The following is a 23,851-nucleotide window of genomic DNA, read 5'->3' on the forward strand; positions in this document are numbered from 1 at the left end:
GAGAGGTATTCGTGCGCTTAATGTATTTTGGTGTAAGTTATGAGGCTGATTAAACTTCAATCACCCAAGGGCTCAACCTCACTGTAAATGCAATAAATTACATAGTATTCAGTGAACAGTACTCAAAACAGGCCGAGAAAAGTGGAGTACTCCCTTGTTTCTGTAAAGATTCTACAGGAAGCGTATGATATTGTAAAAATCAGCACTATAAAACAGGAGGGATCACACCCTTATGCCCTGCGTTTCCTGGAACAGATGGCCTTCTATATCACTTTTTAAGGGAACGCATCATTTTTTTTCCGAACTCAAGTATTAAATGAATAATACTTTTATTAAAAACTCAGGAATTGAGTCCCTGCTGGGAAAAAGTGTTTAGATCCTTGATTTTGTGCTTCCTTTGAATGACATGGAGAGAAAAAACATGTTCATACTCTTTGGTATTTAGGCCTTACTCCAGGAATTCATTTTAAAATATCTGCAGGTGTATCCTGCTTCGTACAGATCACTCTAGCACTAACGAGAGAATCAGATGAATATCTGCCATGAAAACACTGATCTGTGAAATGTTTCAGAGTGGTAGCCCTGTTAGTCTGTATCAGCAAAAAGAACGAGGAGTACTTGTGGCACCTTAGAGACTAACTAATTTATTTAGGTACAAGCTTTCATGGGCTGTGAGTTTTAGCCCACAAAAGCTTATGCCCAAATAAATTTGTTAGTCTCTAAGGTGCCACAAGTACTCCTCATTCTTTTTGGTGATACAGACTGACACAGCTACCATGAGAACGGCCATACTGAGTCAGACCAAAGGTCCATCTAGCCCAGTATCTTGTCTACCGACAGTGGCCAATGCCAGGTGCCCCAGAGGGAGTGAACCTAACAGGTAATGATCAAGTGATCTCTCTCCTGCCATCCATCTCCACCCTCTGACAAACAGAGTTTAGGGACACCATTCCTTACCCATCCTGGCTAATAGCCATTAATGGACTTAACCTCCATGAATTTATCCAGTTCTCTTTTAAACGCTGTTATAGTCCTAGCTTTCACAACCTCCTCAGGTAAGGAGTTCCACAAGTTGACTGTGCACTGTGTGAAGAAGAACTTCCTTTTATTTGTTTTAAACCTGCTGCCCATTAATTTCATTTGGTGACCCCTAGTTCTTGTATTATGGGAATAAGTAAATAAATTTTCCTTATCTACTTCACATCACTCATGATTTTATATACCTCTATCATATCCCCCCTTAGTCTCCTCTTTTCCAAGCTGAAAAGTCCTAGCCTCTTTAATCTCTCCTCATATGGCACCCGTTTCAAACCCCTAATCATTTTAGTTGCCCTTCTCTGAACCTTTTCTAGTGCCAGTATATCTTTTTTGAGATGAGGAGACCACATCTGTACGCAGTATTCAAGATGTGGGCATACCATCGATTTATAAAAGGTCAATAAGATATTCTCCTTCTTATTCTCTATCCCCTTTTTAATGATTCCTAACACCCTGTTTGCTTTTTTGACTGCCTCTGCACACTGCGTGGACATCTTCAGAGAACTATCCATGATGACTCCAAGATCTTTTTCCTGATTTGTTGTAGCTAAATTAGCCCCCATCATATTATATGTATAGATGGGGTTATTTTTTCCAGTGTGCATTACTTTACATTTATCCACATTAAATTTCATTTGCCATTTTGTTGCCCAATCACTTAGTTTTGTGAGATCTTTTTGAAGTTCTTCACAGTCTGATTTGGTCTTAACTATCTTGAGTAGTTTAGTATCATCTGCAAACTTTGCCACCTCACTGTTTACCCCTTTCTCCAGATCATTTATGAATAAGTTGAATAGGATTGATCCTAGGACTGACCCCTGGGGAACATCACTAGTTACCCCTCTCCATTCTGAGAATTTACCACTCTGAAGGCAAGCATCTGATGAAGTGGGTTTTAGCCCATGAAAGGTTATGCCCAAATAAATTTGTTAATCTGTGAAATGTGTTTGATGACCTGCCTCCATCCAGTTCCTGGGCAACACCTTCACTGGCAAAATTAAGACCCGTAATTCACCATTGTGGTAGCTCTACCAGCAGTAGCAACATCGGAGGCTGTAGTGTAGGCTTGGATATTTTTACCATCATGTCATAACCTGTTCGGAGCAGATCTAAATAATAAGGTGGTAAAAATGAGTGAGCCCTCTCTACCCTTTAACCCTTGTGTCCCCACCATTGCTATTATGGGGTAAGCTGCACACCTGGTGAATTATAGATCCTACTTTTCCTAGCATAAACAAGATTCAGGTGTTCAAGCCTCCTCCATCCACATCATCTGGGCAGTAAGGGTGAGTTTCAGCTGACACTGATGTACATAGCTAATTGAAACTATAAGTAAAGGCTTCACTATGGAATATTATTTGCTGATATGCATATAAACGAAACTCTCTGCAGCACGGATAAAAGCCAAGCATCCACTGTTGTTGAAGTATTTTGAAGCAACTTTCCCCATCAGCGCCCTGGAAGATCAGTGAAATACAAGTCAGCTGCATGAAAAATGTGTTTCTGTTGAGCCCCTGGATTAGCTAGGTCTGAACTGTGTGCCTCATTTGCCTAATGGCATGTGCACCAGTGGGGAGCTTACACTGCTACAGGCTGTTGGCTGAATGTTAACTACCTTATGGCAAAACAGATGATTTCTCTTTCCAGTGCTGGAAATGCACCAACCTTCAGAAACTCTGACGCAACAAATAAGAACAGCTCATGAAATGTTGGCACCGTTGATTCTTAGCCTAGACCTGATTCTGTCTCAGACCTGAGCCATGAAACTTAATGTGCATTCAGACCCTGATACCACCACCTTTGTGATCTATCTCTAAGCAGTGATGGATAGAGGGTACATGGATAAAATCCACTTGTTTCATTTGTAAACACTGAAGAACAGAAAGTGGAGACCATGATATAATTCCAGAGAAAAAGCGCTGCATAAATGCTTCAGATTGGCAAAAGCAATGCACGAGTTTGCTTTACTTGAATCAAAGAAAGTTACCCAGTTGATAACTCTCCATGTGATACCTCTTCTGAGGTTTAGAACTCATCCTGTCGTCCTGTTCAAAAGGGCATTTGATTAAGAATGCCTTGACCAGGAAAGAATCTGAACACTTAGATTCTACCTTGGTTTCTTGGCAACAATGCACAGTTGAGAGCCCTCATCAGCACAGATAGACACAGAGCATGTCCCAGGTCAGGTTTCAGACCCTATTTGTTCTTAGCCAAGAAAGAAAACTTATCTGCTAATAAGAAGGACGACACCTTTCAGGGAACTCGCAGTTCATTAAAGAACCCTGTGCATTCTTTACGAGGTAAGTGCAACTTTTAAGGTTTAAGTTAAGATGGGGCATATTTTCTTCCCCAGAAACTCTGTTGTGTTGTGTTGTATAAATTGTAGATCAGGTCTACTTTAAATCAGTGCTGTGTGTGATGTTTTAAACACGAGAAGCATGGTTTTCAGTGTTTATCTGTGTGTGTGCGCTTTGCAGAACCGCCCAGACTGAAATGGATGAATCTTACAAAAACCTTTCTACAACAAAAAGCGCAGCTCTGTCTCTCTTTCTCTCTGTTCTCTCCCCCCCCACACACACGCCCAACACATTTTGTCAACCTTTCCCTTTCAAAGGGAATTGAGCTAGTCGCATTGTAGATTCAGTGCCACCTCCATCAAAGCGTTTCAGCATAAGCATGATTGGGACCTGAACAATCTCCATGAAGTTTTGAACTCCCTTTGTGAGTTGCTTGTGAATCTGCTCCTTGTACTTCTGAAGCAACAGGGTGGCTTAGCATTGAGACAGCCAATGAGACATTTCCATTGCATGTGTGCCAAATATGGAAGGCATAATAAAGAAGTGTGTTATGAATCTGGGATACTGATTTAGGGGGGGTGTTTATTTTATAACAAAAGTGTTCATGTTTTCTGACCGTAAAATAATGAGGAAACAGGATATACACAGCGATCTCTCAAAACTTCAATGATTTTCTGCATTCTTTGCTTTTCTAACCCTTTTCATAGAGTAAAAAGTGATTGTTTTAATGTACCGGTAAGCGATGTATAGCACTCACAGACAGGGGCGGCTCTAGGTATTTTGCCGCCCCAAGCACGGCAGGCAGGCTGCCTGCAGCGGCTTGACTGCGGGAGGTCCCTGGTCCCGCGGATTAGTCGGCACGCCTGCGGGAGGTCCGCCGAAGCTGCGGGACCAGCAGCCCCTCCGCAGGCATGCCACCAAAGGCAACCTGGCTGCCGCCCTCGCAGAGACCGGCAGAGCGCCCCCTGTGGCTTGCTGCCCCTGGTGCCTGGAGCCTCCCCGGCTTGGCGTGCTGGTGCCTGGAGCCGCCCCTGCTCACAGAACAGAGTGGAAGGGTGCTAGCATAGCTTAGGAACTGGGCTAAGATTCAGGAGATCTGGGTTTAATTCCTGGCTCTGCCACAGCTTTCCTCTGTGATCACAAGCAAGGCATCTAATCTCTATGCCTCTGTCTGTACAGTAAGTATAACACATCCTTTCTCCCACCATTTGTCTGTCCTGTCTATAGAGATTTTCTGATCTACGGACTGTCTCTTACTATAGGTCTTTACAGTGCCTAGCAAAATGGGGACCTGAGTTCTGTTGGGATCTCCAGCTGCTGCGATAATACAAACTATTAGTTGTAATTAGTGCAAATTTTAAACGATGCATGCATGAGACACATGGAGCACGCATGGCATATTCTGTAAAGTAATATACTTGTATCTGGCATGTATTGATGTTAAACTGGGTATTTGAAGCAAAGACATAGTAACGATCTGTGCCCACTAGCTTCCATCGGCGAGTTAATCGCACTCCATTTGAGCACTGAATGCATTAGCATTATCAGTCGGTGATTTGTGTTGTATGTGCTGTGGTTCTTTTACAGTTCAGTTGCCCCAAACTACCTACTTATCGGGGCAGCTGTGCCACAAGGCAGAAAGAGAGTGTTGCTCGGGTTTCATATGGGATTATGCTCATTCAGCTCTCTGAAAGACAAGTCTATTTACTTTGGATTCTCTGATGTGTGGGGGCCATTTAATGCCACCCTTACGCATGGTGAATCGTACTTTATTCTGCAACTAGATGTGTTGGAATAAATGGAGTTACTCGCCCGGTGAAAGACTATTGAGTGTGATTAAGGGAGTCAGAATCTGGCCATTAGGCTGTATCCAACATTGCATTAGAAGAGAATGAAGTTGCGACTTGGTATATTGGTGCAGCCTGGCACTTTGATCTGTAGGTCTTAAAATGCCTTTTGGGCAGGGGAAGGAGGAGAGAGGGGTAGGGCATCTTTCCTATTTGTATTAAAGGGACTTATGCACATGAGTCCAGAGAAGAATAAACCTCTGATTCTAGTAGAAGGTTATAGAAGGGGATAGAGATATTGCTGGCTCAGACTCTTGCTTTTTTTGTTACTGGTCTAATGGATCTGTAGTGCCTGCTGGGATCTATAGTCCCTGAATAACTGCTAGAGCACAAGGAAATGAGACCCATTGATTAGTGATGCCTTCTGCGGATGGCCCCTTTGCAGAGTTGTGTATTCCCAGTACCCAACACTCTATCATCTTTCCAGTCAAGAGGTGACAAGGACACAAATTGACCACACTCATGTCCACTGTTGATGCCGTTTTGGGCCCGGTGTTTGGCTGATGTAAGTCTGTACAGCTCCAGTGAAGGCAGTTGTGCTGGGCCTGTGTATAGCAGCTGAGGACTGGGCCCTTTCTATTTTAAACAGAGCGCAGAACACCTTTGCCTAATAACAGCTGTTTTAATTTGTTCCCGTAAGTAGTGAGCTGAGCACTGTGTCCCTAGCAGGGGTGGCTCTAACCATTTCGCTGCCCCAAGCACGGCGGCACGCCGCGGGGGGCGCTGTGCCGGTCGCCGGTTCCGCGGCTCCGGTGGACCTCCTGCAGACGTGCCTGCGGGAGGTCCACTGGAGCCGCCTGCCGCCCTCCCGGCAACCGCCAAAGCGCCCCCCGCAGCATGCCGCCCCAAGCACGCGCTTGGTGTGCTGGGGCCTGGAGCCGCCCCGGTCCCTAGTTCAGGGGAATTCGTTGAATGACACACACAGACGATTGTATGAGATGAGACCATCTGGGCCTTCTGATCCAAGCTCTCATCAAGGAGAAAGAGTTCTGTGCTCTGCTCTTCATAGCCTTATCTCGCGTCCATTTGAATCCCTCTGCATTTCCCATAGCTACTCCAACAGGCAAACTTCCACTGCCCACTTATTCTCATGCTGTTAGGGCCTGATCCAAAACCACCGAAGTCCCTGGGACTCTGTCCATTGATGTCAGTGGCTTTTAGGATGGGCACTTAGGCAGGGTTTCCTTTTTTTCTTAACACCCAAGTTAAAATTGTTCTTTTGAGCCATCCTGCCGAGTTGCTTGGCACCAGCATCCACAGGACTCTCATCTGAATGTCAACTGGCAGAGGACAACTCCCATGAGACGGGCTGACAGCCGGCAACTAGCACACACACTCGAGCACAAACCTATTGCATGTTTATCATCTTCCACTTGTTGTCATTCCCTGGGGGCAACTTCTCTAACAGCCCAACTTGCCTTATGTCCTCCATCAAGTCTAGCATGCTCACACCTCAAGTCAATTACAATTCTCAATCCAAGGAGCAGCCTGGAAGGCTGCAGAACAGCTCAGTGGCCATGATCCATTTCCTATTGTGGGGGTACATAAAGTTTAACCCAAGTAATCTGTAGATCAGGGGTCGGCAACCTACGGCACGCGTGCCGATTTTTCATGGCTGCCGCCGCTCTGGGGTTCCCGCTGCTGGCCCCTTACCAGCCGGAGTCCCGCCCGGTCCCACTCAGCACCCGCTGCTGGCCTGGGGGAAGGAACCCCAGCTGGTAGCGGGCTGAGACCGCAGCTGGCAAGGAGCCAGCAGCCAAAACACCAGAGCAGGGGCGGCCTGAGCTGCTCAGCCCACCACAGCTCTGGGGTTTCCACCACCGGCTCCTGCCAGCCGGGGTCCTGCCGCCGGTCCCACTCAGCACCCGCTGCTGGCCTGGGGGAAGGAACCCCAGGCTGGCAGCGGGCTGAGACCCCAACTGGCAGGAGCCGGCGGTGGAAACCCCAGAGCGGTGGTGGTCAGCCCACCGCTGCTCTGGGGTTCTGGCTGATGGCCCCTTGCCAGCCGGGGTCCCCGCAGCCCCACTCCCCTTGCTTCCAGTTGGAGTTCCAGCGCAGGCCCCCTGCCAGACAGGGTCCAGGCTTCCGGACCTGCTCAGCCCTACCAGCCGCCAGCTCCACTCACCTCAGCTGCCGATCTGGGGTTCCAGCCGCTGACCTCCTGCCAGCCAGTTATCAACTTATAACTCAGAAGCCTGTGTGCAGCTTAAAGTATCTAAACAGGTGCCACCAGACACTGGAAAACTCAGCAAGGAAAAGCAAGGGCAAGGATCACACTAAACTAATAAGAGCTGCATTTTAATTCAATTTTAAATAAAGCTTCTGAAATATTTTGAAAACCTTGTTTACTTTACATATAACAGTAGTTTGGTTATATATTATAGACTTATAGAGAGACCTTCTAAAAACGTTCAAATGTATTACCGGCACACGAAGCCTTAAATTAGAGTGTCTACATGAAGACTCGGCACAGCACTGCTGAAAGTCTGCCGACCTCTGCTGTAGATGTAAACTGTGTTATTTATAGCTGATAGATGTTGGTCACTGATGAATTGTCCCCCTGCAGTGATCAATAGTGAATAGCTCTGGAAAACCCTCAGAAGAATAAACTGCCTCCCTCTTCCATCCTGGCACAATTGTCCCAAATCTCAGCTTCCTGCCAGTCTGTTTAGGGAATAACATGATGCCTCTTTAGCAAAAAGGAAGGTGGGGGTGCTGGCTTGTTTGTTTCAAGCATGTACTAACTGGTAGGCTGCTTTAGCATTTCATTTGTATTTTCCTCCTTCCCTTTAATATTTAAAAGGGCTCTCCGAGAAGAATGTGCACAAGGCACTCGGCACCTCTGTCTTTCCGTTGTTAACTTCATGCCTCAGTGAACATGCTCATGCTTGTGAAATAAAGCATCCCCCCTTGGTCAGCTCCAGCTTGGACCAGTCTGCTGAATATTTACGCCTTTCTCTTCCTACCCTGCTTTCTTTCTTCCTTTCTTCTTTTCTTCCTCCTATTCTCCAGCGAGAGTGCCATCTAATCAGGTCACTGATTGTTTCAGACTAAAAACCTTTCAGGAGGTTTTTCAGGAGCTGTTTTTGTTACTCAGAGTTACTTGTTCTGCATCTCTGGCTTTGCTGATATATGGTTCTCTTGTTGGTTTTGAACACTGAAATATTACTTATTCACATGGTTGAGGTTGTCAAAGAAATGTTAGCTCCATAGCAAGCTGCTACTGACACCTCAGGGAGAGCCCAGAGAAACACTGTACTTAGAGAGAATTCTGCTTTTCTGATTCTGCCTTTCCTAGCTGTTCATTAGCCGGGACATTTGTGGGAGATGAGGATTCTGTGGTTCAGCATTCTAACAGCTGCTGCTGCTGTTCCTCACCTGAAGCCAGAATCCTTTCTGAGTGTGATATCTTTGTTATCACCAAAGCAGCCCCATAGAACTACCTGCAAGGAAAAGTCTAATGAATAAAGAGATCAGAATTTGGCCCTTAGATAACAGAAATCAGAAACCAAAGCCCTGGATCTGGGGCTCCAAAACTTTGGACTAGTTCATGTGCAAATCTGGATCCAGACTCCAGGCTGCTGCCTAAGGGCCTGAGTCTGTCTCCTTTGCTCATGTTGAGTGGTACCTCACTCCACAAGTATCTCTGTTGAAATAAAAAGGACGACTCTCAGAGTAATCTACTGTTCAGTGTGAATAAGGGTGGGGGAATTGGGCCCTGTCTCTGTAATAGGACAATATGAATTGCCAGACTAGATCAGACCCGAGATCCTCTAGTCCAATAGCCTGTCTCTGAGAGTAGCCAGACGCTTCAGAGGAAGTTATAAGAACCCAACAATAGGTAGCCGTGGGATAATGTCCACCCGTCTCATGGGTCTCATCCTGCTGTCTAACAGAGATTGGTTTAAACCCTGAAGCAAGCAGTTTAATGTTCCATCCGAAATGGTTGTTGTAACTAACTATAACAGCTCTGAATCGGGGTGCTGGAACAGTTTATATAGTGGGGGTGCTGAGAGCCATTAAACCAAACTATAAACCCTGTATATGATGGAAACCACTTCCAGCCAGAGTGTGCGGTAGCACCCCCAGCACCTATGCTCTGGATATACATGATATCCTTACATATATCCAGTCCCTTTGGGGATCATGTTAAATTGTTGGCCTGTTTAAAAAAAATCCCCAGTTTCCAACTCCCCCTGACTTTAAGGGCAATCAGATTCAGGAGGAAAGATTCAGCCACTTACCGTAGCTTCACCGATTACAGTGGGATTATTCGCAGAGTTAGACACTAACCAGTATGAGTAAGAGGGCAGAGTGTGACCCTAACAATTTGTTAAAAGAAACCTTTTCTTCTTTCATAATGATACTGTAAAGTGCTTTGAAATGTACTAATGAAAAAAGAGCCAGGTATTATTATTATTTCAATCACTGAAATTGACATAATCAGTTTATACTATGTGTCAGCCATTAATACTCATTAATCTCAAGATGAAGGCTGCTTTCTGCCTCAATATACGACAACAAAAGGCATGCACTTGAAATCCCAAGGCTGGTCCTGTCTGGTCACTGTCAGCATTTCTAGGAGAGGTCGTTCAAAGTTGTTTGTTTGTTTTATTTAATTTTTGATCAGCTGTGTACAAATGACAGGGCAGGGCTGGGCTTTGGATTTGTTCAACAAGATGCTGACCTGTGGTGTTTGATCTTAGCGGCAGGCGTGGTACCAAGCATCTAGCTGCTACAACGCATAAGTGAGTTCCTAGAGGAGGGAGCTGATCAGCCCCATGCAGGGGGCCACCCACTTGTGTGCCACAGAAATCCTCGAAACATCAGTGGTCCACAGGCCTTATGCCAAGGCTTTGCATAGGGGTGAATTTCACCCTGGGCCCGTTTGGTTCATATTTTGTGAGGTTCTTTTTAAAAAAAAAAAAAAAAAATTTAGGAATTTAACCCTCTGTCCTTAATCAGCCAAAACTCCTATTAAACACAATAGGAGTTTGAGTAAGTCAAGGATTGTAGGATCAGCCCTTATTTTGAGCTGGGGTCAACTTGCAACACCGGTACCGTTCCAGAGGCTCTGCATGATGTTGAACTCCGCTAGAAATAACAGCCATCCTGTTTTTTAATTAGTTGCCACATCCTCAGTGATTTCACAGTCCATCAGAACACGGGGGCCCACTCTGTTCCTGTGGAAGCACCGAGATCAGCAGGAGCAGACCCCAGATCTTTACATGAGAAAGTGTCAGGTTACCAGCCGATTAAACAGACTCTTTCAGACCTGACACTGATGTGAAGCTGCTGAGGTGAAATTTGTAATCGGAGCATCGCGCAGTTCACTTTCCATGGGGAGTGAGTTCCCATCAGCTGGGAATGGCAGACTCTGGCCAAGAGGAACCTAAAGGAGAAAGGGCGGTAATATCTATAAATGAAGAGCCCCGTGGCCTGATTCTCCTCTGACTCATCCAGCATGACAGCCCATTGCAGAAATATAGAGCAGGGCCAAAGCAAGCCTGTTTTGTAACTCCCTGCATAAACTACAGTGGCTTTGGTGGCTGAGGGAGAAATGCAGGCATTAGGCTGATCTGTGGAGGCCACTTGGAGGCTCTGAAATCTACAGTGTCCTGCTTTCTGGCCAAATGCCCAAGCAGTCTAAAATCATCTAAAATCCCTCATCTAAACTCCCATTGACTTCAGTGGCAGTTTGCCTGAGGAGAGTCCGAGTGAAAACTGAGGATCTGGCTGTTGGGGCTTGATCCTGCACCACTGAAGTAAATGGGAGTGTTAACCTACACTGCAGCAATGGCAGGATCAGGCCCTGATGGCGGAATTCACTCCTGTGCAGAAGGCCAGCACAAGGCCTATTGTCTCTGCATCCCTTCTGTCCCTCTTAAGCTTTCAGGTCTTGCCCTGACCCCCTGCACAAGGGTGAATTTCACCCTAAGTGAGGCAAAATGCATCCCATTTGCGTTCTGAACGTCTCAGGATGAACAAAGGAGACGCTCATTTCAAGCCAGGTTTGCGCTGTATTTGCATCAGAAGCTGCCATCGTAGCAGAGGAACAATCATGCCGTTCAGGTTCCCTCTGCCTTCCTACCCCACTGCCTTCTTCTCTTCTCCTGCTAACTATTAGGGTACAAATTATATTTGCCCTTCAGGCACAATGTGCGTTGTGAGTTGATATGACTAATGCTACGTGGACACCCCTAGCTGTGGAGGAGGATCCTAGCAAACACGATATTTGGTTACAGAGCTTGGAGGCAACAGGCCAAATGCATCCCCAGTGTAACTCCACTGATGGATTTGGCCTGCTGAGTTATGTGCACAGTGCTGTCCAGGAGAAGAAGGGCCTAATTAGGGACCCTAGTCCTGCATCCCGTACTCATTGAAGCCAAGGGCTGAAGGACCAGGCTGCAACCTAAGGACACTGAGACGTGTGGCCTGGAGCAGGTGTAGTGAGCATCATGGCTGGGTGCAGTGGGGATAGCGGCCATGGTGTGAAGAGAACACTTCCTAGCAGACAACGAGGTAGAAAGAGGCGTTTTGGTAGAAAGACACTGGGGGGATCAGTGAGCAAGAGAGGATCTTTGGGGCCGGGGACCATGAGACAGCCCAGCTGATGGCAGGACAGACTGCACACATTGCACAAGGCTATTCAGGAGCCCCTGGACGTGTGATGCAGGGAATTCACCAGAGGGAAGAGTACAAGGGAGTTAAATCCTGGCAACTGGAACAAAACTTCGGGGACCCCTATGCTTGGCTAGTCTGTCACTGTTTGTAGGCCCATCTATCCGGTATCAAGAAGGCAGAGAAGGAAACAGTTATAAGCTATCTGACCGGGCGACACTTGGTCTGCTTCCTCCTGTCCCTGTCCCTGTGTGGCTGTAGCCAAACTGCTATAATATAGAGGAAAATTAATTTAATATAAGGGGCAGATAGCAGCTGTCCCTTGTGCCGGTGCAGATGGGGAAGGGTACTCACACCCCCTGCACTGGGATTGATCAGTCTTGATTTCTACCATCTCCATTCTCCTGAGCACAGTAACTGCTTCTTTCTAGTGCCCTGGAGCATGTCACTCTGAAAGGGGGTAGGAGGTGGGACCATGGCCCAGCCATGAAGGGGGGCATCTACTGAACAAGCCTAAGAGGTTGGCCCACCCATGAGCCCCTCACAGTGCCCGCTGAGGCAATGTATTTCTCCCACTGCCTCCAAAGTGGGCCTGTATGTAATAGGCCCAATCTGTCCCTGAGTGACAGCAGGACTCCAGATATTAGTGACTGACAGTAAAGTATTCCCTTCTTTGCTAGTAGCCCGTGTCCTCGTCTAGCCTAAGTTTTGTACCAAGCATCCAGAAAGGGAGCATGACCCCACAGTCAGCATGAAGAATCGACAGCAGCTGCCTTATATAGACTTTGAAATTATTTCCTTCAATTTCCTCTTGTCTAATTGTAGGAAGTGCGGTTGCTTTAGGAGGGACCACCTACCGTATTACTGTGATCTGGGAAAGCCTTTTAACTGGTTTCTCTTAAGCTTTGATCACCCGCATGTGAAACAGAAGCAATTAAAGTGTGGGAACGGTGACAGACATATGTGCAGGGGAGTTCAGCAAAGCTGGCAGTGGCATAAATGGAGTTGGCTTGAAATGGGGCCTAAATGTTAGGCCTCGAGGCCTTCGCTGTATTCTCCCCTGCGTCTGAAATAAAGCAAGGGAAGTTTACTCTCTGGAATGAATGGAGACTCTCCTGGTGAATGAACCCTCATGAATCCAGTAAGCTACACAAGCTTTGATATTAGTTTCTGGACCAACTTTTAAAACTTCCTCCTAAGCTGTACCCACAATATTTGCAGACCCCACATTCTGCATTTGTGCATGCGATATGGATAATTGTGCATGCAAATGCTATTAGCGGAATTATTATACATATTTCTAGGGCATCCCCCACCTCGTGGTACCTGAGTGCTATTGTGTACATTTAGAAATGCATCAAAATACCCTTCAGAAATACTTGACAGGGTAAAAGTCATCTCTGGCCAGGAGGATTAGCTACATCCAGGAGGTTGCAGGGGGCAACTCCATCAAAACAGGGAAACGATTCCATCATCCCTTGAGTTTAGTGGAAGAACGATAAAAAGGGGTCGTCCCCCTGGAACACCCTCCCACCTATCACTGGGCAGGACCAAATTCAGAATCTCACTCCACTCACCCGCTGGAGGCTCAAAGGGTTGCAAGTCATAAGGCCAGCCCTGGTCACCAGATAGGGGCCGCAACTGTGGTTAGCATGAGAACGATAAGCCCCAAGGGGGCTACTCAGGGAGTGACGATACTATTCAACATGAGTTGGGTGCCTAATATCTTTGAGGCGCTGGACCTTAGGGCCTAATCCAAGGCCCACTGAAGTCAAAAGAAGGACTCCCCTTGACTTCAGAGGGCTTTTTGATCAGGCCCTGGTGGAAATGCTGAAGCTTATCAGTTTGTTCAGTGGGATTCACATATCTGGCAACCAGCTTGCTTTAGCTCCAGTGCACATTGGCAATCCAAAGAACAGTGGCTTTTCCAGGAAACCACATATAGTGAGATGAAAATTGGTTTCAGCTGAGAAGCTCCATAATGTATATTCTTCAAGCTCTGAGAAGAGTTTAGGCCTTGATGTTAGCCATGATTTAATAATAAAAAGCTAACGTCATTGGGGAGGAAAGACAATTGATCTGGGTTTTCCTCCCGCCGCACCCCCCATTGGCCATGCTCCCTATAACTGCTGTGCTCGGTCGCTTCGGATCACTGCCCATGTGTCAGTCGTTTGGTCTGAGTGCCAGAGTCTGAGATCCATCAAATCCACCCTCCTTTCAATAGCAGGAAATTAATCATCTCAGATACCTTATCTAAAGAGCTGATCCCTGCTCAGTGCTCCTTAAGAAGGTATTAGGAGAGGAGAGGAAACACACATGGTTTCCTGCCAATGCATTGTGGGGAAAATCCTTTCCTGGCCAATATGGGTGATCGTTCAAGAACCACTATGGCGTAGGGCTTAATCAAAGACATGTGGGTGAAAGATGCTCTGTGAGTGTGTTACCCACCGCTGCCGGCCATGTTGCACGTCCCCATCAGTGTCCAGTCCACCGAGCAGATGGGTCTGTGAGGCAGGTTCAGTAGCTAGGAGCTGTATGTCAAATCTCAGGGTGTCAGTCAAGATGGCAGCTGTCACATGAGTCTAAACAGCAAACACCAACTCCATAGGAAGAAAAGGGGGAAAAGTTGCTTTCGGAAGCTAAAATACAGGACTGGGCATCCAGAAATCTGGATTCTAGACCAAGCTCTGCTACAGTCTTCTTGTGTGAGTATGAACAAGTCACTGAACTGCTCTGTGCCTCAGTTTCACCAGCAGAGAAATGGCAGTAACGATTCTCACTAAAGTCAGAAGAGTGTTGTGAAGTTTGTATGGTGCTTTGGATGGCCCTTTTAAAGTGCAAAGTATTATTATAAAATTTGGCACCTGTGAGTTGTCAGGAAAGCATCCCTGCCCTGTTCCCCCAGATTTTCCTCAGGGACGACAAACAGCTCCCCTGAAGGCTCGCAGTTACTGACTAAAGTTTGCAAAACTTCTGTCAAGTGCAATTCCATGAGTTTGGTCAGCCGTTTCTGTAGAAGAGCTTCTTAGGTGAGAAGTTAGGCATGGGTTGTGGAGTGATTAAGAAAAGGTGCAAAGTCCTGTTGAGAGCCTGGTAGAAATGTAGCTTTGCCTTCTCTGGTGGTATTTGCAGACCGAGATAATCCCAGGTTAAGTGCACAGGCACAACCCTGGACAAACATTACTTCTGGATATCACCTGTCTTATTTTGACCTACATTCCATTTAGCTTAGGTGATGTAACGGCTGCTCCTCTGGGGGCTTTTACACCCAGCCTACAGCAGGTGCTTATCTCCTGCACATCTAAAATATTTGCAACTTCATCAGCACTTACAGTCACCTTATATCACAGAATTTGATGACTCTCCCCTCCCTGGAGCTAGACTCTTAGGCCACGACTCAGCAAAACACTTGAACGTATAGGTAAGTCCATCTCTATTCAGCAGGTCCCTGCTTCAGCAAGGTATTTAAGCACATGTGCTTTAATGCTTCATCCCTCAACAGACTGAGTGGCCTGGCCCTTGTCCAGAATGACAGCACAGACTCCACCACCCTCCCCTTTTGGCCCTACATTAGCACCTTTGTCAGCAGCGTTGAATGCTGGTGCCCGCTGAGTCAAAATGTAAATAACGTCAATGAATCGCTATGAAACTGTAACCTAGCTTTGTGTGTCTCTGTTGATCCAGCCAGAGTTCCAGCCTCAAGTGTTGTGGGCTTGGAGGATTAAGCACGCAGTGCAGAAACCTCCTGCTGTCTCCCAGAATTTCAAGTCCATGACCTTGGTGGTGAAAAACAAAATAGTTTTTCTTCATTGGTTGTTCCTACAAAGTTATTAAGGGTATGAATAGTGAGTAGTACTGAATGTCTATCTTTACCCATTGCTGGTTATGATCTGATACCTTGAGGACTGACTGCTTCCTAGTTCTGAGTTCACTGCCAGACCGGCTCCACTTTACATGGGAAAAACAGCTGGTTAACCAGCTTAGCCCCTGTTAAGGCAAACCACGTTAGCTGCCCAACACAGGTTATCGCACCTTAAATCCATGTCTAGACAACGCCAGTGTCTTCTGCAGGTCTAATCCACACTGTCTCCTTAAAGCAACAAATGAAGATTTCCAGATCATGCTGCTTAGCCAAAAAACCTCATCATGCAGGGAGTGCTGTGGGGCTTTAAAAATTGACATCCAGTGTTGGCAGGGTCCTGCAGCTGTTGCCTGCAACTTTTATTGATGGAAATTCTGTGTCAATGTATGGATAAAAGAACAAGCTTTTCTTAGAATAAGAAACCTGCATGATACATAAAAACTAGCACACTATAGGGAATCTATGAACTGCAGATATACAAAATCCTGCCCAGTGCCAATTAAATACAGACAACAGGCCCATCTGTAATCAAATGACATTTATTGAGGAGTTACCGGGGTTTACACTTACCACAACATTCCACTGGAATCATTAAGAATACATGCAAGAGATGGCACGATGGGCCGAAGCAGCAGGCTTGAACTGTTTGGATTCCTTGGAACCACAGGTCCAAACCGTGGCATAGTCAGCTCAAGCCTTCAATGGTCAGAGGTAGAAACGTTGAGGTCTATCTGTCTCCTCCTTCCTGTCACCAGTGTCAGTGGAGCACCACTCTTGAATGCAGCTCTTTAGCATCCCAACAATGTGAATGAGAAAAATGCTTCAGAGTGGAATCTGTAATCTGAAGTCACCAGAGGAGGCTCTGGTGCATATTTTAATGAAGGTTACAGAATGCCTAAACAATCTATTTCAGCCCTTTGCAAAAGCATTAGCTGGACAGACAGCTCCCCAGAGATCAGCCACACGGCTTTTGTTTCTTTTAAACTTTCATTGGAGGAATGAAAGTGGGGAGATGAGTCAAAATCCTGGACACTTGGTGAGGCATAAAGCAAGAGGGATCAGTGTATTTCAGACAAAATAAGTGTATTTCAGACAAATGTTTTCATGTAGCCATCAGGCTTAATGTTAATGTTTATGGTTTTTTACCCTGAAACTGAAATAAGAGGTGGTAGGGAGTTTTTAATTGTACAAGTGGGTATTGAGAAGGATACTGTGAATATGACTGGAATATATTTCCCTTTTATCCCGGGGAGAATTTGACAAAAACCTCAGTTTAGACGTGGCTAAATATCCCAGTATAGACTAAAAATATATTAGATTTTTCATTGCAAACTCCCATGCTTATTAATAGCTAATATTTTTTTAAAGAACCATCCAAATCCATCTGTTACAATTTCTGACTCAAGTACTGAATGTTCAGGATTTTTTAAAGGTTTGTGACAATCTCTATTTTATTTGTAAAGATGTTTCAAGCAATTCTTTGAAAATGACTGTAGAATTTTTCTGAAGCTTAGATTTCCAAATCTCTTAAATGTTCAGGTCAGTAAATCCTGGGTCAGATTCTCCTGTTGGTTAAGCCAATGTAAATCAGCAGTAACTCCACTGAAGTCAATGGATTTACAGGAGTGTAAAGCTAGCATGAGATCAGAAGTTATTGCAGATATACACCAACAGCATGCAGCATTGAGAGGCTGCACACAAAGTGAGTGATTAATAATACTCGATTTTTGGATTGCCACTTGTAAATAGGACTAGCCGCTGGATACAAGATTTATGCACTGGGAAATCTACAAGATAGAAAGGCCTAGGATTTTTCCCACTGGTCACAGGATATCACCATTGTGACGCGTAAATCCAGATGACAGTGCATTTATCTGGTTGTTAAACAATTACCTCCTTAAGAGTGATATTCCCATGCAGAGTTTAGGGTCACCACAACCCCTGGAGTGTGACACAGATTGATTGCAAACCTCTCCACTTGACTCGCTTAGCCTCTTCTTGCATGTTACAATGAGGAGATGGAGCCCAGAAGAGCATCCCATTTTAGAAGAATCTGCTGCAATATTAAAGCTGCCATCACTTCTTGTATTCTCACAGGCAACTAATGCATTTTGCTGATGGGCACCTCCTATCAGTCATTCCTCATGAAAGTGACTGACTTGCTCAGTTGATTGACAGCTGTGATAATGAGGTTATTGTGAGTAGGCAGTCAATGCTCAGGAATGTTTTTACTTTTCATTTCTTCTAGTCTGGGAGTGTGGATTCTTCGTGTCCCAGGAGGGTCTGTCTCGAGCTAGGCCTGCCCAGGGCAAATATTAAAATGTTGCTCTGCTTAGAAAAGTGATTCTGGGGGGGAAAGAACCATCCGCAGGGAAGAGGAAGGTCCCATCCGTGCTGTCACTAACTCTGCACTACCTCATGTCAAACTCCCTCGCCACCCTAATGTCACACTGGGTACGAAGCACGTTAAGGACATAGGTACGGATCCTCAAAGGTGTTTAGGGTCTAAGTCCCATTGAAATCAGTACCTTTGAGGATCTGGGCCATGGGCACTACTTCAACAAAGCACATAAGTGCCAATGGTTTTAAAGATAAGCATGTACTTAAGTACCTGCTTACATTTAAAAACACCCTTCCGTGCTTGGCTGAATCAGGCCCATAGTAATTAAATCTTAAATTAACTCTCTGCCTCAAGTCTCATAGTGTGTTTTGCCTTCTCAGCAACTGTCTTTCAGATCGTGACCTCTTTGGGACATGGACTTTTTTAGTATCTTGTGCAGCTCCAATCTTGTTGTCAGCACATCGTAACGAGCAGTAATAAAGTACTGAATCTCATCTCTGTGATAGAGCAACCATCCAGCTGTAGGATGGGTTCTTCCTCTCGTCTGGTTACTGTATCTTGTGTTTTGGCAATGGGATGAGGTAGTAAGAACTGTGTGTGGAGCCCAGTTTTATAAGGGATCTAAATGGTCTGGACTAATAGGAAGGTGTTGTTCCTCCTTGGGTGTCTGGGCTGTCTCTGCAACCCTAAAAGCCTCACTGTGAGTTCTCAACAAGAGAAAGCAACTAGCAGAGGCTTTAAGAGAAGCAGCAGCATTTTATTTAGCAGGGTTTTCTCTGGAAAGGCATTTGCTAGGTTTCATTTTCCCTAAGGCACTGGCCTCACAGGACTCACGAGATCTGATTTTTATTATGGGCTTTGCCACTGATCTGCTGTATGGCCTTGGACAAGTCTCTTTGGCCTCGATTCTCCCCGATCTTTTCGCACCTAACTGCCCTTTGATTTCAACAGGAGTTAGACGCTTAAATACCTCTGAGGATCCGGGACACTCTGTACTGGTGTTTCCTTCCCACACTTTATTTGTCTTTTCTACTTTCAGGCTTGACAGAATTCGATTTTCTTTATTTTAATAATTTCAACAGAAATATTGGTGTTTACTTTTGGCACTTTTTCCCATTTTATCTATTTAAATTTTCACAGTTATGGGAAATCAAGGAGGGGTCAGACCAGGGGTAGGCAACCTATGGCACGTGTGCACTCACACTGCCCAGGTCCTGGCCACTGGTCTGGGGGGCTCTGCATTTTAATTTAATTTTAAATGAAGCTTCTTAAACATTTTAAAAACCTTATTTACTTTACATACAACAATAGTTTCGTTATATATTATAGACTTACGGAAAGAGACCTTCTAAAAACGTTAAAATGTATTACCGGCACGCGGAACCTTGAATTAGAGTGAATAAATGAAGACTCGGCACACCACGTCTGAAAGGTTGCCGACCCCTGGGTCAGACAATAATTACTTAATGCCAGTAGATATCGAGATTCAAAAAATTAAAGCTTTATAGCCATTAAAACACAAATTGTCAACATCACAAAGGAAATATCCTTAAATCAAATCCTAATCAGTTCTCAGGCAACATTTTTCTTACTTTGCCCAGCTGTCCATTTTAATGATTCCTGATGGATATTTTTTTGGTCAGTTTGCGTGAAATCAACGTTTACCAACATTTACTGATAGAAATCGAAGCCTGTCTATTTTTCAGACTCTGTGCGAGAGGGACAGTCTTTGAGTCTCTGGATAGTGCCTTGCACAATGGGGCCCGGATTGGTATAATGGCTTGGAAGACTTTTAAAGGCATTTTCTGGTTTTGTCTGACTTGATACATTTTCTTGTACAAAATAAACCCTTCTGCACAGAAGAATCATAGACTTGGCACTGCCTCATTTACCATGCACCACAGGGAATGAGAATACCGTATATAAAAGCAGTCCTCCATACTCATTGGATGCAAGAAGCTGAGGCAGTCCTCATGGGAGATTATATAGTAAGAGGTGACTTCGCTTTGCTTTTTGAGAATCTCATCGGTAAGACGAGTAAGAATGTTGCATACAAGCTGAAACACTGATAGCGATAAAAATTCTCCCACTAACTGTTGACAAAACAGAGCTTGTATTTTAAACACAAGCGCTAAATTCTCTGGTTAGAATCCATAGACTCTTATACATTAAGGCCAGAAGGGATCATCATGATCATCTAGTTCAGAGGTTCTCAGATGTATTTGATCAGGCCCTTCTTATTTGTGTCTGTAGTCAGTTACACACCCCCACCTATACAAACACATATACTGCCCCCCAACTCTGAAGGCAGAGCAGAGAGCAGTGGCTGCTGGCCAGGCGCCCAGCTCTGAAGGCAGCGCCGCACCAGCAGCAGCACAGAAGAAGGCAATGTGAAAAGTGATATTTGTCATCACTTTTCACAGTAGACTTAATGTCCCATTGACACCCGTATTTCTGCGCTGCTGCTGCTACCCTGAGGCTGACAGCTGGAGCCCCACCACCTCCAGGTCAGGGATTGGGGGCGGGGGAAAGGAGAGCCTGGGTGGCGGGGCTCTGGCTGTTCCCTTTATCCCCACTTCCAAGGTGTGCACAGCCCTTCTGCACAAGCCCCAGCCAGCTGGGTCTGACAGCTACAGCTCTTCACACTCAAAAAGAAAAAAAGCGCACAACTCGGGCCTCCCTTGACACATTCCCGCGCCTCCCTGGGGATGCCCGCCCCATAGCTAGAGAAGCACAGATCTTGTCTGACCTCCTGCACGTTGTAGGCCACAGAACCTCACCCACCCACTCTTGTAATAGGCTCAGAACCTCTGGCTGAGTTACTGAAGCCCTCTGATTGTGTAGGGTATCATTTGAGATCAGTCAAATCAGAGACTTCGCCAAGTCACCATTTATACAAAACTCCAAGATGCTGTTACTGAGGGAGGGTGAAGAGAGAGAAGAGAACAGCTCTCTGTAGGGCTTTTAAATTACCTGCTTTATCAAATAAGGTCTTTGCTGCTGATATCCACTGTGACGTCTGGAGTCCTCTATGGGCCACAGAAACATGGCTTTTAAGTGCCACTGTTCCACTGGCATGGTGCGTGGGGCAGTTGTGTTTGGGCATGAACACCTGGCACATCTGTGCAAGGAGTAAAATCTTTTTAACCCCAAAATTCTCAGTGCAACTCTGTCACAAAATGGTTAACACAAGTGCTTCACAGATGTCTGGAGCAAGTGGTTAACCAGAAAAGGGCTAGGAACGGCTAGGAAAAGAACCATTTATTAAGAGATGTTACAAATAAAGTAATATAATTTCCCAGTATAGTCCGTTCCCCCTCCCCCATTCTCTGTCCCATCGTTGTGGCTTTCATTTATTTCATCCTGCCAATAACTGAACAGGGGTGCACACAGGAATTTAAATTTGACCGCCTTTGGAGAGGCACGTTCTGTGCCCTGCCACAGCCCTGGGGCCGGAGGAGCTCTGTGACCCCACGACAGTCCCAGAGCCAGAGAAGCTCATTCTCCCTGCCAGGGCTGTGGGGCTGGAGGAGTTCTGTGCCCCTGCCAATTTTTGGAGAGGCCCAGGCCCCTGCTTCCCCCTCCCCTTTTGCATGCCCCTGTAAACTGCTGCCTTAGTTTTTGGTTTTTCATACAGCTGGCAGTGATACATATCTAGCTCGCCTCTGACATCACTGCGGCCACTGACAGATGTCAGAATCTAACGTACAAAAAAGAATCTGTTGATTGGTGTGCCCATGATTCCATTTAGTGAGGATCTAGCCAAGAGAGCCTCCTCTTTTCTTTTCCTTTTTTCCTCTTCTTTCTGGAAATTGTGGTGGCCAAAGCTCCTTCTTACGATTATCAGGCAAAGAATTGTATTTACTTTTTCTTTTTTCCTTTTTTATCTCCCTTCTCTTCTTCTCTTACTGTGCATCTGTGGCCTGCAATGAATCTTATCATCATGCATTTGCAGCTGCTCTCTGCTTATGAAAACAAAAGTTCTGAACAGGAGATCAGAGTTTTGCCAAATGAAGTGTCATGGAAAGTATTGACTTGTCATCCTGTACGGCTGCCTGTATGTAGCTGCAGCAGACCGATTTACTTGCACTGTGTAAAGCTGATGGAAATAGCCAGCTTACCAGATTTTAACGAGAATACAAATTGCAAGATAGGAACCACTAAATCTCAGAGGTGAGGGAATGCGCTGTGGATTACAACCATCCAGAATGCGTGGTTTGTACATGAGGCTATGTCTACATTACCCCCCGGATCAACCCTCCAGGGATCGATGCACCAGGGTCAGTTTAGCGGGTTTAATGAAGACCCACCAAATCGACCACAGATCTCTCTCCAGTTGACCCCGGTACTCTACCCCGAACAAGAGTAAGGTAAGTCGACCCAGTGTAGTGTGGACCTCGCGGTAAATCGACCTAAGCTACGTCAACTCCAGTTATGTTATTCACCTAGCTGGAGTTGCGTAGCTTAGTTCGACTTACCGGTAGTGTAGACATAGCCTCAAGGAGGTCAGGCTAGAATCCTCTTCATGTACCTGATGATAACACTGTACATATATGAATATTAAACTATGCTTGTTTAGTATTATCCCACTATATAGCTATGCACCTGAAAATCATTATGAAATATCTAGCAGACACTGTTCAGACATGACAGGTTTTTTCCTCCATATATTAATAGTTTGGTGGTGGTTCATTTTTAGAGAGATGCTTGAACGTGCTATGCAAACACTGTACCTCACAAACATTCAGTTAGTCCTCACAACAATCCTCTGGGCTAGGCAAATACTATTATCACTATTCTAGGGATGGGAAACGAAGGCACATGGCAATCAAGAGATTCCCCTAAGATCACAGTGAGTCCCTGTCCTGTGCCTTACCCACCAACCTTCCTCCATCCTCAGAAGTCAAGGACCCACAAACACACAGAGTTACAGGCAGGCATGTCTGTGCTACAAGAGAGTGCAAAAGAGATGCTACGGTTGATGGTAATAGCATCAGTATGTTCTGTCTGAATTTACAGGGTATGTGGTGTGAACAGTTGTACAAGTATATTGATCAGTGACATACCAAGGTGCTTGAGGCTTTACGTTTCTCTTCCTGGATATATATTGTTTATCAAGATTATTTTAACAAAAGAAAATGCATTTTCTAGATGATCTGAAATCTCATAGACCCTGGGAACGTATTGTACATTTTATTACATCTCTGCTGCAACTTTCCACAGAAATAAAACTTTGATGTACAGTGTAATTTAATTGATCAGAATTACATATTGCCAGGCTTCTGAGATATATATATGGAGATTTAACTGAAGAGAAGAGAGAACTTTGCTTTGGACATGGATCAGTTTTCTGGAGGCAATGATGAATGAATGAACTATACTCATATTTTTGCTCCCTTAAGCCCCAACCTCAATTCAGTTTCCACACAATGTATGTACATGGTCGCCCATCAGAAACCAAGTATTTAACAGTATACGATGTACCTCCCCATATTGACAAAAGTACAGTTTGAGAAAATACACCCTTCTTCAAAATTTACAAGGGGGGATAAAGTTTTTATGGGGGAGAGAGAGTTTTTGGGTGTCCTCCACAAAAATATTTTAAATAACGACTGTACCGACGTATATTTGGAATTGTGCATGATGTGTGGTGCTTTCTGGTTTCAAAATATTTGTCTTCACAAGTATTTTTAATATCTATTTTAATCAGCTAACATGGGAACAAATTTTATATATATATATATATATATATAATATGAATGAAAGATCATTGAGCTTGAGAGAAAATAATGTCCATGTTGCATACAAAAAAATACCCATTGTCATCAGAAACTAGTCTGCTGCG

General features: G+C 45.1%; 1 protein-coding gene across 1 annotated transcript in view; it reads left to right on the plus strand.

Annotated features, from left to right (window-relative positions):
* The first annotated feature begins 3,188 nt into the window (after positions 1-3,188).
* Positions 3,189-23,851, plus strand: part of RAB11FIP4 (RAB11 family interacting protein 4) — a 69,528-nt gene continuing 48,865 nt past the window's right edge. Inside the window, exon 1 of the mRNA XM_044983573.1 lies at positions 3,189-3,338. The gene's annotated coding sequence lies outside the window, so the exon portion shown is untranslated. The remainder of the gene's footprint in view (positions 3,339-23,851) is intronic.

The sequence above is a fragment of the Mauremys mutica genome, chromosome 12 (genome assembly GCF_020497125.1).
Source record: "Mauremys mutica isolate MM-2020 ecotype Southern chromosome 12, ASM2049712v1, whole genome shotgun sequence".
Lineage (NCBI taxonomy): Eukaryota > Metazoa > Chordata > Testudines > Geoemydidae > Mauremys > Mauremys mutica.